Genomic DNA, 15,084 nt, shown 5'->3' on the forward strand with positions numbered 1-15,084 from the left:
TACGACGAGGTGTTGAGGTTAGAGTACCCAGTGGGAGTGGTGATTGTCGGATTTGCCGACGATATTACGCTCGAAGTCTACGGTGAAACGATCGAGGAGGTAAAGTTGACTGCCAACCACTCGATCAAGGTTGTGGAGGCGTGGATGCGGTCCAGGAAACTGGAGCAGGCTCACCACAAGACAGAGGTGACGGTTGTTAACAACATGCAATCGGCGCAGCAGACGGAGATCAGTGTAGGAGAGTGCACTATCATGTCTAAGCGCTCTGTCAAACACTTGGGCGTGATGATCGACGACAAGCTTACCTTCGGTAGCCACGTCGATTATGCCTGTAAAAGAGCCTCCACAGCTATTGCGGCACTGTCCCGGATGATGTCCAATAGCTCAGCGGTGTACGCCAGTAAGCGCAAGCTTCTGGCTAGTGTTGCTACGTCCATACTTAGGTATGGCGGCCAGGCGTGGGGTACCGCGCTAAGTACTGAATGCTACCGACGGAAGCTGGAAAGTACTTACAGGTTTATGTGCCTGAGGGTTGCGAGCGCGTACCGTACCGTGTCACACGACGCTCTCTGCGTCATTACTGGTATGGTGCCTATCAGCATTCTTATCAGTGAGGACATGGAGTGCTTCGAAATGCGCGGCACAAGAGGCATACGCAGGACTGTCAGGATGGCCTCTATGGTCAAATGGCAGCGCGCGTGGGACAGTTCATCCAAAGGAAGGTGGACTCATAGGTTGATACCGAGGGTAGATAGTTGGATTAATAGGCGCCATGGGGAAGTTACATTCCACCTGACACAGGTCCTTACAGGTCATGGTTGCTTCCGACAGTATCTACACCGTTTCGGGCATTCGGATTCTCCCGAATGCCCAGTGTGCAATGGTTTAGCGGAAACAGCGGAACACGTTTTGTCACGCTTGCCACATGCGGGGAGGACACAACCCCGGGCAATACGTATAGTCGAAACGGAGCGGAGTCAATTATTGACGTGACCTTTTGTAGTCCTGGCATAACAAGTAGTTCGAACTGGAGAGTAGATGATGGCTACATTCACAGCGCCCACCTGGCGGTTCGCTACAGTATCGACTACAACAACAGCAGACACCGGAAAGAAGAAGAGGCGACTAGGCCAAGGCCAAGCCCTCGTAGGTGGAAGACATCATACTTCGACGAAGAGGTATTTAGGGAAGCGCTCCGCCGTGAGCGAAACTTAATCGGTTTAGACGGCGACGAGCTGGTAGCGGTGCTCTCACGTGCGTGTGATGCGACCATGCCCAGGCGAGTCCACCCTAGAAATGGGAGGCCACCGGCTTACTGGTGGACCGACGCGATTGCGGACCTGCGCCGCGCCTGCCTACGGGCTAGGCGGCGGATGCAGCGAGCACGATCAGAGGAAGAGCGAAACGAACGGCGGGTGGTGTTCGCCGCTGCAAAAGCCGCGCTCAAGACCGAGATAAGAGCAAGCAAAAAGGCCTGCTTTGAGGGTATCTGTCAGAGTGCCAATACGATCCCGTGGGCTGGCGATGAGGAAAGGGTCACCGATGTGGAACTTGCGGGGATAGCTAAGTCCCTTAGCGTAGGTAAGGCCCCAGGACCGGACGGAGTTCCGAACCTGGCCTTAAAAGTAGCTATTCAATTCAATTCGATTCGTCAATCAGTTCGGACGTGTTTTTCATTTGCTCCGTCCCCCGCGCGCGATTTAATTGTAATTACTTTTTGCTGCAGTATTAACTTTTTTTTCGTCGGCATGAACTGCGAAATTTGCGCTTTCGACGGTAACGCGGATTCAGTGTTGTGGACATGTGCGGGATGTCCACGTAAATTCCATGCTGCGTGCATAGGCATAACCGTGCAGCGAATTCTCTACGCCGGAAAGATAAGAAGACGGTAGAGTTTGGTTCATACATTCTACCATGCTGTGAGTCATGTCAAGAGCGCATTCAGAACAAGCTTGACATAGAACGGCTCATTACCGAACAGAAATGTTTGGCGGAGCAAATTAATTCTAACACCGAAGTCACACAAAGACTCGCTCTGCAACAAGAGAAGCCTGCTTTTATTCATGAAGCATTTGAGGGGCTCGAGATCCTGATGTCCGCAATTAAAAATGAACTAGCTGCAATAAACAAAACAAGCAGCTTGGCCGGTAGTGTAACTAGTTTGAAAAACCACATTACCTCGTTGTGCGATATGTCCATAAAGAAATCAAATGATATACTCGCTGACTCATTGCAAAAAATGTCAACGAACTTATCCAATGGGCTGCGAAGCATAAACGACGAAATATGCCACCTAAACCAGCTGACCATCGACATGAATGCATCAGCTACAATGAACAATAACCCGATGCTGGGGTTTGGTATAATTGATGAGCTGAAGTCATGGTCAGCAAATCTTATCGCAAGCCAAAATTCTGTAAATTCACCTCCTTCGATAGAAACATATCCCTCTTTGGAAGCTGAGTTGAACATTGTAAATAACAAAAAGGACAACTCCATGGACAACTCAGGGTGGCGAAAACTTGGTAGCAGGAATGTATAGAAGTCAGACTGGACAGAATACGATGCGAAGAAATCCAGGCGTGCAGCTCAGCAGAAATTGGCCGATAAGGCGAAAAAGCGCAATAAACGAAATGAGGCAAAGAAGACAGAGAAAGCAAGGGACTATAGTCAGTACAACCAGCTTAAAAACAACCAAACAAACTTGAACAATAAACACCACAATTGCTCATACAAAGCAGTAAAAAATCCCAGCTTTCTACCGCCGGACAGAGTGCTTTTAGCGACAGCGAAAGACCGTTTTTCAAGACCGCCAGCAAACTACCAGCCGACGATGCAGTTCAAACGTGGAGAAATCTTGAACCCGTATCCAGCGAGCGAGGCACACCAGCGTTCCGTTGCAGTACCTCCTCCCAATTGGATGACACCTAGTACATCGTCAGCTGCAACCTGTGAAGCATGGTGTAATAACTGCAGACAGTCGTATTTTCAACAGAATTGACGGACCCATTTGAGGTAAACAACGATGATGCTCCAGTAGAACCCGATGAAGCTGACCAGGACTTGAGAACTTCTTTTCAGCGAAGAGAAGTAATTAGTTTTAATAATAATAATAATGACAATTCATCGACTGGTTTAAATGACGAACCACAACTGTCTGGTAGATCTCTTGTTTTAAATAATATTGTAAAGACAAATGTAATGCCAAAAACTTCTTTGAAACCACATGCTATAGAGATTTTGGTCTATTGTCAGAATTTCAATCGCATGAAAAGTGCTAAAAAAAATTAATGAAATTCGCAAACAAGTTTTGAGTTCATCCTACTCGGTTGCTTTGGGTACGGAAACCAGTTGGAATGATAGTGTAAGAAGTGAAGAAGTTTTTGGTAACAACTATAATGTATACAGAGATGATCGCGATTCAACCCTTGCTCAAAGATTATCTGCTGGTGGCGTCCTTATTGCAATATCCTCGAAATATAACTCCGAACTTATTGCTTCAACTAAATTTAGTGAATTCGAGCACGTGTGGGTTAAAACTCATATAGCCGGAGAAACACATATATTTGTGTCAGTTTATTTCCCACCTGATCAAGCTTGTAAATTAGTGTATGAAAAGTTCTTCCAAAATGCCGAGGAGATTATTTCACAATTTCCACCGGAATTCAAGGTACACGTTTATGGGGATTTTAACCAGCGTGATGCAGATTTTATTTGTGATTCAGAAAATGAATGTATTCTCCTACCGGTCGTAGGTGAGAATGAAACATTACAATTCATATTTGAAAAAGCTGCTTGTCTAGGTTTAAACCAAATTAACCACGTAAAAAACCAACAGAATCGTTATTTGGACTTCTTATTAACAAACATATTTGATGACTTTTGTGTGGATGAATCTCCATCGTCCCTATGGAAAAACGAAGCTTTTCACACTGCCATCGAGTTTTCCATATGTTCATAATAACCATAATCATAGTATTTGGGAATATGAGGATGTCTATGACTACAATAATGCCGATTATGACAACATTAGAATTAAACTAAATAATACAAACTGGCAATCCGCTTTGAAACATTGCGAAGTAGACTGTGCCGTAGAGGTCTTTTATAACATTTTAATGGAAATAATTCATTCTGAGGTTCCACTCATAAGGAAGCGTCGAAATAATAGTTCTAAAAATCCAGTCTGGGTTCAACAAGCAAATTATCAATTTAAAAAATCGAAAACAAAAATTTCACAAAGCTTACAGACAAAACAAAAATCAAGAAAATTTAGAAAAGTATTTGAGTGCATGTGATCATCTTAATTTAGCTGTATCGGCTGCACTTGAAGAGTATAACAGGAAAACAGAGAATGAAGTAAAATCGTGCCCCAAGAGATTCTTCAATTATGCAAAAACTAGGTTGAACTCGAGTATTTTTCCATCAAAAATGTCATTGGATGGCAAAGTAGGTGAAAATTCCGAGCAAATTTGCAACCTTTTCGCGACCTTTTTCCAGGAAACTTATAGTAAATTTTCGGATGCAGATCGTGATTTTGAATATTTCACACATTTTCCTGATTTGACCAGCGATATTGGTGTCAACCAAATTTTGTTACGGGACATAATGACAGGTCTGAAAGATTTAGATGCCAACAAAGGATCAGGACCAGATGGGATTCCACCGAGATTTCTGAAAAACTTGGCAACTGAATTTGCAGCGCCATTATTTTGGCTTTTTAACAAATCACTTGAAACTGGAATGTTTCCGAATGAATGGAAAAAATCATTTCTTATATCCATCTATAAATCTGGGAAAAAATCTGATGTTCGTAATTATCGTGGAATTGCGATTATTTCATGCATTCCAAAACTTTTTGAATCTATTATAAACAAAAGTGTATTTAATCAAATAAAACATAGAATAACAAATGCACAACATGTTTTTTTCAAAGGCCGCTCAACTACTACTAATTTATTAGAATTTGTAAATTACACCTTAGCCGCAATGGACAAAGGTAACTACGTCGAATCACTTTATACTGACTTCAGTAAGGCATTCGACAAACTTGACATTCCTATGCTGATTTTCAAGCTTGATAGATTGGGAATTGAATTGAGACTTTTGAAATGGATCGAATCGTATTTAACCAACCGAAAACAGATAGTAAAATTTGAGGGGCAAAAATCACACCCAATCAATGTATCATCAGGAGTTCCCCAGGGATCACATTTAGGACCTTTACTTTTTATATTATTTGTTAACGATATTTCTTACATTCTTAAGCATCTAAAATGTATAATATACGCTGACGACATGAAACTTTTTATGGAAATCACAAACGAAAAAGACGTGGACACGTATCTAAGGGAAATATGTATTTTCGATCAATGGTGTAATAAAAGTCTACTGCAGTTGAACATCAAAAAATGTAATTTGATTACGTTCAGTAGGAAACATAGCATACCGCCTATAAGTGTATCTTTAGGAAATCAAGTAGTTGTAAAGTGTGACAAAATTAAAGATTTAGGAGTTATTCTTGATTCTAAGTTAGCATTCACTGACCATTATAATGCCATAATCCATAAAGCAACCAATATGCTGGGTTTTATAAAGCGTTTCGGATACAATTTCAAGGACCCTTATACGATTCAAACATTGTATATAGCTTATGTTAGATCGGTTTTAGAATACTGTAGTATAGTTTGGTCTCCCTATATGATAACACATGAAGAACGAATTGAATCAATACAAAAGCAGTTTCTCTTATATGCTTTACGCAACCTAGGCTGGACCACATTTCCGTTGCCTTCATATAAGGCTCGATGCTTGCTTATAGATATCCAGACTTTGAAGGAACGCCGAGAATTTGCTATGGTCTCATTTGTAAATGATATTGTATCGCAACGCATTGACTCGGCAAATCTACTATCGTGTATAAATTTTTATGCTCCAACTAGACAATTGAGAAATAGAAATCTATTTGCTTTAAACAATCATCGAAGAGATTATGCCAAATTTAGTCCTTTGAATCGAATGATGTCTCTTTATAATCAGCACTGTGTATCAATTGATTTGACCATATCACGCACAAATTTGAGGAAATATTTCAACTCTCTAAGAAACAATAGGATATAGATACTGCCTTAAGTATATATGTAGTCTACGTTATGACTGACGAAATAAATAAATAAATAAATAAATATTGCAGAGGCCCCCGAGATGTTCAGGTCTGCTATGCAGAAATGCCTGAACGAGGGAGTTTTCCCAGAAGCTTGGAAGAGGCAGAGCCTGGTACTATTGCCAAAGGCGGGGAAACCACCCGGAGACCCGTCGGCATATAGACCAACATGCTTGATTGACACGGCGGGGAAGGTGCTCGAAAAGATCATCCTCAATAGAATGTTGAGGTTCACTGAGGGCGTAAATGGTCCCTCGAGCAACCAGTATGGCTTCCGGAATGGGAGGTCCACCGTAGACGCATCTTGTCGGTTACAAAAACCGCCGAGAAAGCACTCGTGCATAAGAGGAGGGGAATTTGCTTCTGCGGGGTAGTGACTCTGGATGTAAGGAATGCATTTAATAGCGCCAGTTGGGCTGCTATTGCCGATGCGCTCTTGCGTCTGGGGATACCGGAGTACTTGTACAAGATTCTCGGAAGTTACTTTCAGAATCGTGTACTAGTCTACGACACGGAGGTGGGTCGGAAGTGCTTTCACATAACCTCAGGAGTCCCGCAAGGCTCCATCCTGGGTCCGGTGTTATGGAATGTCATGTACGACGAGGTGTTGAGGTTAGAGTACCCAGTGGGAGTGGTGATTGTCGAATTTGCCGACGACATTACGCTCGAAGTCTACGCTGAAACGATCGAGGAGGTAAAGTTGACTACCAACCACTCGATCAAGGTTGTGGAGGCGTGGATGCGGTCCAGGAAACTGGAGCTGGCTCATCACAAGACAGAGGTGACGGTTGTTAACAACCTGAAGTTGGAGCAGCAGACGGAGATCAGTGTAGGAGAGTGCACTATCCTGTCAAAGCGCTCCGTCAAACACTTGGGCGTGATGATCGACGATAAGCTTACCTTCGGTAGCCACGTCGATTATGCCTGTAAAAGAGCCTCCACAGCTATTGCGGCACTGTCCCGGATGATGTCCAATAGCTCTGCGGTGTACGCCAGTAAGCGCAAGCTTCTGGCTAGTGTTGCTACGTCCATACTTAGGTAAAAAATCCTACCGACGGAAGCTGGAAAGTACTTACAGGCTTATGTGCCTGAGGGTTGCGAGCGCGTACCGTACCGTATCACACGACGCTCTCTGCGTCATTACTGGTCTGGTGCCTATCAGCATTCTTATCAGTGAGGACATGGAGTGCTTCGAAATGCGCGGCACAAGAGGCATACGCAGGACTGCCAGGATGGCCTCTATGGTCAAATGGCAGCGCGCGTGGGACAGTTCCACCAAAGGAAGGTGGACCCATAGGTTGATACCGAGGGTAGATAGTTGGATTAATAGGCGCCATGGGGAAGTTACATTCCACCTGACACAGGTCCTTACAGGTCATAGTTGCTTCCGACAATATCTACACCGTTTCGGGCATGCGGATTCTCCCGAATGCCCAGTGTGCATTGGTTAAGAGGAAACGGCGGAACACGTTTTGTTCGTGTGCCCGCGTTTTCGCACAATGCGTGACCACATGCTTGCCACATGTGGGGAGGACACAACTCCGGACAATTTGGTCCAGAGGATGTGTAGGGATGAGTTTGGCTGGAACACCGTTTCAACGACTATTACCCATATCGTCTGGGAGCTACAGAGGAGGTGGCGCGTGGACTCGGAGAATGGCTAGTCCAGATGCAGTACAAGAGGTGATCCAGGGGTTCAAAGTCGGCTTCGTAGGTCATACCGGTGCCCTGCGGTCGAGATCGACCCTTACAGCGATTAAGTGGCCGCGGAGAGGAAGTCCCGGTAGCGGTGCTGTCGTGGCGTCGGTCTACTGGGTTGGATCCGAGCCCGTGGTTGGAAAGGGGTCCTCGGCAAGGGTCGGGGTAGGTGAGACCCTGCTGTCTGCAACCTACGGATGCATCTGATAGGGCCTGAAGGGTAGTGATACCCTTCTTTACGGGCAGGTTAGATCGGGTTGCATGTGGGCATCAGTTCTTGATGTCCGCTCAGCAGTAGGGCGCGGGCGGGGTTGACCCTGCCCGCCTTCCGAGGACAAAGGGAGTGGCGAGGACCACTCGGGAAACTGGCTAAGCGCCAGCATGTTACCGTGATGGACTCTCCAAAGCGAGTCATCGATGTTCGTTGCTGCAGGCTACGCAGCTAACCTTGAGGGTGAAATATGCACTAGCCCCTCTCTGAAGCAATACCTTCTTGGTGGTTCCGGAGAGACGTAGGGTTTGGCGACCATAGGAATGTGTTTAGTGGGTCGAGGAGAGAGTAGTCCTGGCTTCTACTATTGTAGTAGAAGACGGCCTCAGCCCCACACTATCCTAACCTTCCTGTTAGGGTGTCTGTTTGCAGATTATCCCCCTATGGTTTGGAAGGAAAAAAACACACACACACATACACACACAAACACACACACACACACACACACACACACACACACACACACACACACACACACACACACACACACACACACACACACACACACACACACACACACACACACACACACACACACACACACACACAGCGAATTTGCCTTAATTCAGATAAGCTCAATTTTACATCTTTACATCAGAGCATATTTTTTGTGTGATTTTTTTATATTTTCGTCATAATCAAGTGGTTTATTCAATTTTTAAGTTCAAGATAAGCAGAACTAGGGACTTGTATCATTTGGGCAGGTGTAGCTATTTTGGGCACTTGCTGCTATAACTAAGTTAATTTCAAACGGATTGATTTGAATTTTTGTACTGAGTTAGGCATGTACAGTATCTAACTCTACAAAATCTCAAATCAATCGGTTTGAAATTGACTTAGTTATAACGGAAAGTGCCCAAAATAGGTACACCTGCCAAAATGGCACAAGACCCTATAATGTTTTACGTTATCAGACAGAATCCAATCGTTAAAACATGCAGAAATACGTTAATTGCTTTAAAACAACACACTGTTCATTTTAACCCAACCCCCCCCCCCTCGCCACTGTTCATTTTACCCACAATTCCCCTATGAGCAAGTTATTATCTTTCAAATATGTCATCAGTTGGCCTTTTGCAACAAGTTCTAATTTTTTTTCTAATGCGTGCAACATGTTGATGAGACGAAACTCTTCGGCTTTATTCGTTCCAGCAACTTTTTGAATAGGAATAGCTAAGGATTCCTTCCAAACCTGCGGCACGTGCGCGGTTCTTAATGATTCATTTACAAGGTCCAACAGATTGTGTCCAATAACATGAAAGCAATCTCTGAATGACTTTAGCGTTAACGTTATTAACTCCAGCCATTTTTTCTCAAGAAAAGCATATCGTTTTAAGTTCATCAAATGTCATATGGTGAAAAGCTTCAAATATGCATGTACTATTCATCGGCTGTGTAATTATAGATGATATTCCTTCACATGCTAAATGTTAGGCACCTTCAGATGATCAGATGGTTATAATCTGTTATAACTTTTGTCACAATGCTCGGATCGCTTTGGGGATTTGTTTTATTATCTTACAAATTGGACCGAAGGGTCTTAGATTTTCATGAAACTTTTTCGACAGGCAGGGCTCATGGATATATGAACAAAAATATTGAGAAAAAATCAGGGTCGCCTATTTTCCTGGAAAACTCAGATGGATTTTTTTTTGTTTTTCCCTAACACCACTAACTTTGAAAAATCATAACTCAAGAACGAAGCATCGTAGAAACAAAGTTTTTGTTTTAGAAATAAAAGCAAATATTCTCAGAAATCGAAAAAAATATAAACTGCAAAAAGTGTCCCACATTTTTTTTACAATTGAGGAATTGGTAAAGGAAAGCCGGAAAAACTATGCCCGAACTCATGGAAAACTTTCAAAAAAAAAATTTTAGAAAGTTATTTTATAAGCTATAATCGTGGAAATTTTTGGCATGCACTTTTTTTTTCGTTTTGGAGTTATTATCAATTTTGTTGAAAAATGTCCAAATGTGCCATATAAGCCTTTTGTTTGAAATATCATATCTCAAGAACGACGCATCGTGGAGACAAAGTTTTATTTAGAAAATAAAAGCAAATTTTCTCAGAAATAAAAAAAAAATGAAGTTAGAAAAGTTTTCCACAAAATTTTCCACCGTTGAGGAAATTCGTAAAGAAAAGCCGGAAAAAACTGAAATGTTTGGAATGCCCTTTTTTTCCTGAGTCATGGTCAATTTTGTGAAAAATGACCATGTAAGCCTATTAGGTACCATGGACATCATTCACAAAATTGGCCATAAACGACCCAAACTAGTACTCCGCATTAGTGACGAAATTCTCGAGGTGAATGAACTTGGAACATATACAGTGCACTCGTCTATGGAACATATTATTAAGCAAATTCGTTTTCAGTTGCATATTGTCTAGAAAAAAATAGAAGAAGGATGCACCTGGTGATAGAAGAAGAATAGAAAATACTATGAGGCCCAAAACTGCGGCTATCACTAAAAGAGCTATTAATATTCCTCTCCAATTCCTTTTTTCAGATGAAGAAACTGTTAGCTCCTACAAAAACATTCAAATATAAACATCGTCACTGATATATCCTGCCTATCCACTGGTAGGTTTACCTCGAATTGAGAGTCCTTTTTGTTTCTAACATTTGTATGACTAGTGCTCTGAACTGTATTCATTACTATATTATCGAATCACTATCAATTACAGATAAACAACACAATTCTTTTCACGATCCTATTATTTGTGCTTTCACGTGTATATACTGTTAATTATGGTTGTATTTCTAATAACAAACAAATTAAAAACTCCAATGTTTCCACTTATGAAAATCTTATGTGTCATTGACAATTTCACTTAGATATATCAGTATCAAGAAGCAGTAAAAAAATACTTAAGCTAAGATTTTGCACAATTTTATATTGAATTTATATCTTGAATGTCAATTTGTTTCTAGTCAAATGAAGTGAATAAAACCTCAATACCGCAGTTTAACTAGCTTCGCACAGTGGATCAGATAGAAAATTTTAGGATCAACTATAAGCCCAAATAAAGCTTATAACAGAAACAGGTATTACCATACACTGTACTGTTCTATTTCGAACACAAAAAAAAATGCATTTGTTTCTATTTTTTTTTGTTTTTCATTTTAAAATAATAATATAATAAAATAACCATGTGAAAAGCATTTCTTTGCATGTGTACAATTGTACATAAAGCACAAAGTCATGCACTGACAGCACAAAATCTGTAAAAGAATAAAATGGACTAAATGGATGAGCCAATTTTATGAATGAAAATTTGCAAAAGGTAGTGTTACTATAACGTGAATATCAATATCATTATCAACATTGTTATCATTTTGTCAAATGGCTCATTAGGTTTGATACTATGGATTCGGTTATGACACAAATTTCCCAAATGGAGGTAAACGTGCCTCTGGAGCCGACCTACTGATACCTGATGGATTCGGTTGGAAATAAAAAAAACTTTTTTTTAAGAAAATATGTATGCTAATTTTGGCATGTTTACAACATACATCGGAAGTGACGATATTGATATTGCATCATAGAACGCACACATCGCACTACACCCAGAAATTCGGAGTAACTCTTTTTTATCGATGATCGACGAAGTTTGTTGAAAGACATTCCAAAAACTCCCATTTTCATTTAGCACACGCAACACTTTGCAATTTGGCATTGGTGCCAGATCACACTTTGGTATAAATGGGAGAAAATTTGAGGAACTGTGAGCAATTCTTAACAACACTTCGAACACAAATTTTCTTCTGTTAGATCTGTCTTGCCCCTAGCACCCGGTACTAAAAAATAGTCGAAAAGTGTCACTAGTCAAAATGTCACTATTCAGTTTGGTGCTGGTGCCATAATAAATTCCATGAGCTTCTGTACGTATTTGCCCTGTCCTGCTCACTCCCACAGAAAATTTGGAAACACCGCGCACAGTAAAAGTCACATTTGACTTTTACTGTGCGAACTGTTTTCAAATTTTCTGTGGGAGTGAGCAGTATGCCAGATTCGTGCAGAGGCTCATAGCATTTGACTGGTAGATGATGTGGCGTGTTATACAACTTGACACATGGTGATTAGTTCCCCGCATATCTTGTATACCCGCATTACGACAAAACAAACGAAAATGTGACCCTAAACAAAAGCATGTGGGTTTCGCAAAGCAACAGATGTTTTAAAATGTACTAGTGATAAACGACAAGAGTGGCTTATGTCGTTTTTCTTCATTATCCAGTTCTGGAATCAGATCACAGTTTCAACCCCAACCCGACATGGGTTCGCTTGCGCTGCAATTTGTTTGACGTTTGCTTGTTTACACATTTTCCGCCAATCCATTTCCAATCCAGGTCTAGATCCAGGTAAAAAAAAAAGAAAAGCGACACAAGAAATATATGCTTGACGTCAAATATTGTGGCGTTAGCACTAAATTGGTTTCCGAAAAAATTTAATTCTGGAGCTCGATTTGAATAGGTCATATGTGATTTCGTCGATATAAAATTCGATCAGTTGGATTCGCTTCTTATGGCGAAAACTGTTAAAATTTAACAAAATTAATACATACAAGCGATTCCTTACAAAACAGGCTTTCGGTTTTATCATTAAAAGCCACTGAAATATCATCCATATTTCTACTATTACTAAAATAAACTGATCGAATTTTATATCGACGAAAGCACATACGACCTATTCAAATCGAGCTCCAGAATTGACTTCCGCTACCTTTCCTATGCGTTAAACATTACGTCGGAAGTAGTGCGCTGTATAGAAAACTAGATTTACTGTACAGGGCACTACTTCCGACGTTATGTTTAACGCATAGGAAAGGCAGCGGAAGTCAATGATTTTTTTTTTCGGAAATCAATTTAGTGCTAAACGCACAATACAATACAATGGGTACATATTCCACTGCAATGAACTAAATGCATTGGCTGATCTCCAACTCTCCGCATCGACCAATGTGGCGCTACCCTGATAAAAATATCATAAAAATACGATAAATTATATTGTAACAGCACCATTTTTTGGAAAATTATTCACCATGAAAAGTATAGTAATTTGCATAGCACACTCACCATCACCGCTATTATTTACATATATAAAATCTCAGAGTTGTCTGAGTTGTCACGCGGCGGTCGTTTGTTCACCGGTTTTTTTCGTTTCGGATGTCCGCTGCTGATCCTGTGTGGCTGGTTATTGTTCCAACAGTCTGTTCTTCCGCCACGCTTTGAAATGTTTCACAGAATGAAAGCTGCAATAATCATTGTATTGTCAACCTGTATTGAATTGGTGCATCATTGTATTGATGCGTCGTTGCATTGGCGCATCGTTGGTCCATAGTTGCATCGGTGCATCGTTGAATTGGTGCATCGATGCATTGGTACATCATTGCATTGGTGAATCGTTGCGTAGGTGCATCATTGCATTGGTGCCTAGAGGCAGGACCGATCTAACGAGAAAAAATCTGTGCTCGAAATGTTGTTCAGAATTCCTCACAGTTCCTCAGATTTTCTCCCATATCCATGGTGGTGCTATGGATCGTTATGGTGGTGGTGTTGTGGTGCGGATACGTCAATGGCGTGTTAAGCAGCGGGGTCGCCGGCACGGCGCCGGTAGGCTTCTTACCCCAATCTGTCCGGACAGGCCAGGTCTTTGCTGTCGCCGAGGGATACACCTCTACACTTCACTACACACCAACACAACCCTAGATAAGGACAATTAGGCTAAGTCTTCAATAAATGTAAGTACTCACTCCATTTCTATCATCCCATTATTATGTGAAACTTGAATTTCTTTATTGAATTGGTATGGCTCGTTAAGATCAGCGATGGTTCCGCTTTTTCCTTGAACCTGATTCTTTGCTGCAAGTCAAGCATTTGGGTCGGGGAACCAATGCTCGCAGAAACCGTTCTATATTATCAAAAATTTGTCTCCATGTCTCATGCGCCCTCTGTAGGGAGGTGACAACCTTCCGTTCGAAAACTCCAAGGGCGCGTTGGTCCTCTGCACGTAGAGGACTACCGGTCTAATCAGCGTTTTGTAGATGGTTAACTTCGTGTTACGGCGAACTTTATTCGATCGTAGAGTTCTGCGGAGTTCAAAGTAAGAACGATTTCCTGCCACAATGCGCCTCTGAATTTCTCTGCTGGTGTCGTTGTCGGCGGTCACCAGTGAGCCCAAGTACACGAATTCTTCAACCGCCTCGATTTCATCACCGTCGATATGAATTCGGGGTGGCGGGCGCGGTGATTCTTCCCTGGAGCCCTTGGGTATCATGTACTTTGTCTTCGACACATTAATGGCTTCACTTTTTAGTCGGATGTACGTTTCCGCCATCGTCTCAAATTTACGAGCAATAATATCAATATCATCGGCGAAACCAAGCAGCTGAACGGACTTCGTGAAAATCGTCCCACTCGTGTTTAGGGGCTGTCCATAAACCACGTGGTAATTTTTTTGGGACTTTTCAACGTCCGCCCCCCCCCCCCCCCCCCGCGTGGTCATTAGTCCATACAAAATTTTTTATTTGTCCATACAAAATGGTCATTGGCCGAACCCCCCCCCCCCTCCCCCCAATGACCACGTGGTTTATGGACAGCCCCTTATCCCCGCTCTTCTTATTACACCCTCTAAAGCAATGTTGAACAGCAAGCACGAAAGACCATCACCTTGCCGTAACCCTCTGCGAGATTCGAAGGTGCTCGAGAGTGTCCCTGATACTCGAACTACGCACATCACTCGATCCATCGTCGCCTTGATCAACCGTATCAGTTTATCCGGGAATCCGTATTCGTGCATGCTGCATTCTTCTCGTTTTTCAACTGTTCACATTCGCCGTCATACCAGTCGTTTCTGTGATTCGGAGTCGCGAAGCCTAGTGTTGTAGCCGAGGTACTACCTATGGCGGATCGGATGTCCCTCCAGCCATCTTCAAGTGTAGCTGCGCCAA

This window comes from Aedes albopictus, chromosome 1 (assembly GCF_035046485.1).
Source record: "Aedes albopictus strain Foshan chromosome 1, AalbF5, whole genome shotgun sequence".
Lineage (NCBI taxonomy): Eukaryota > Metazoa > Arthropoda > Insecta > Diptera > Culicidae > Aedes > Aedes albopictus.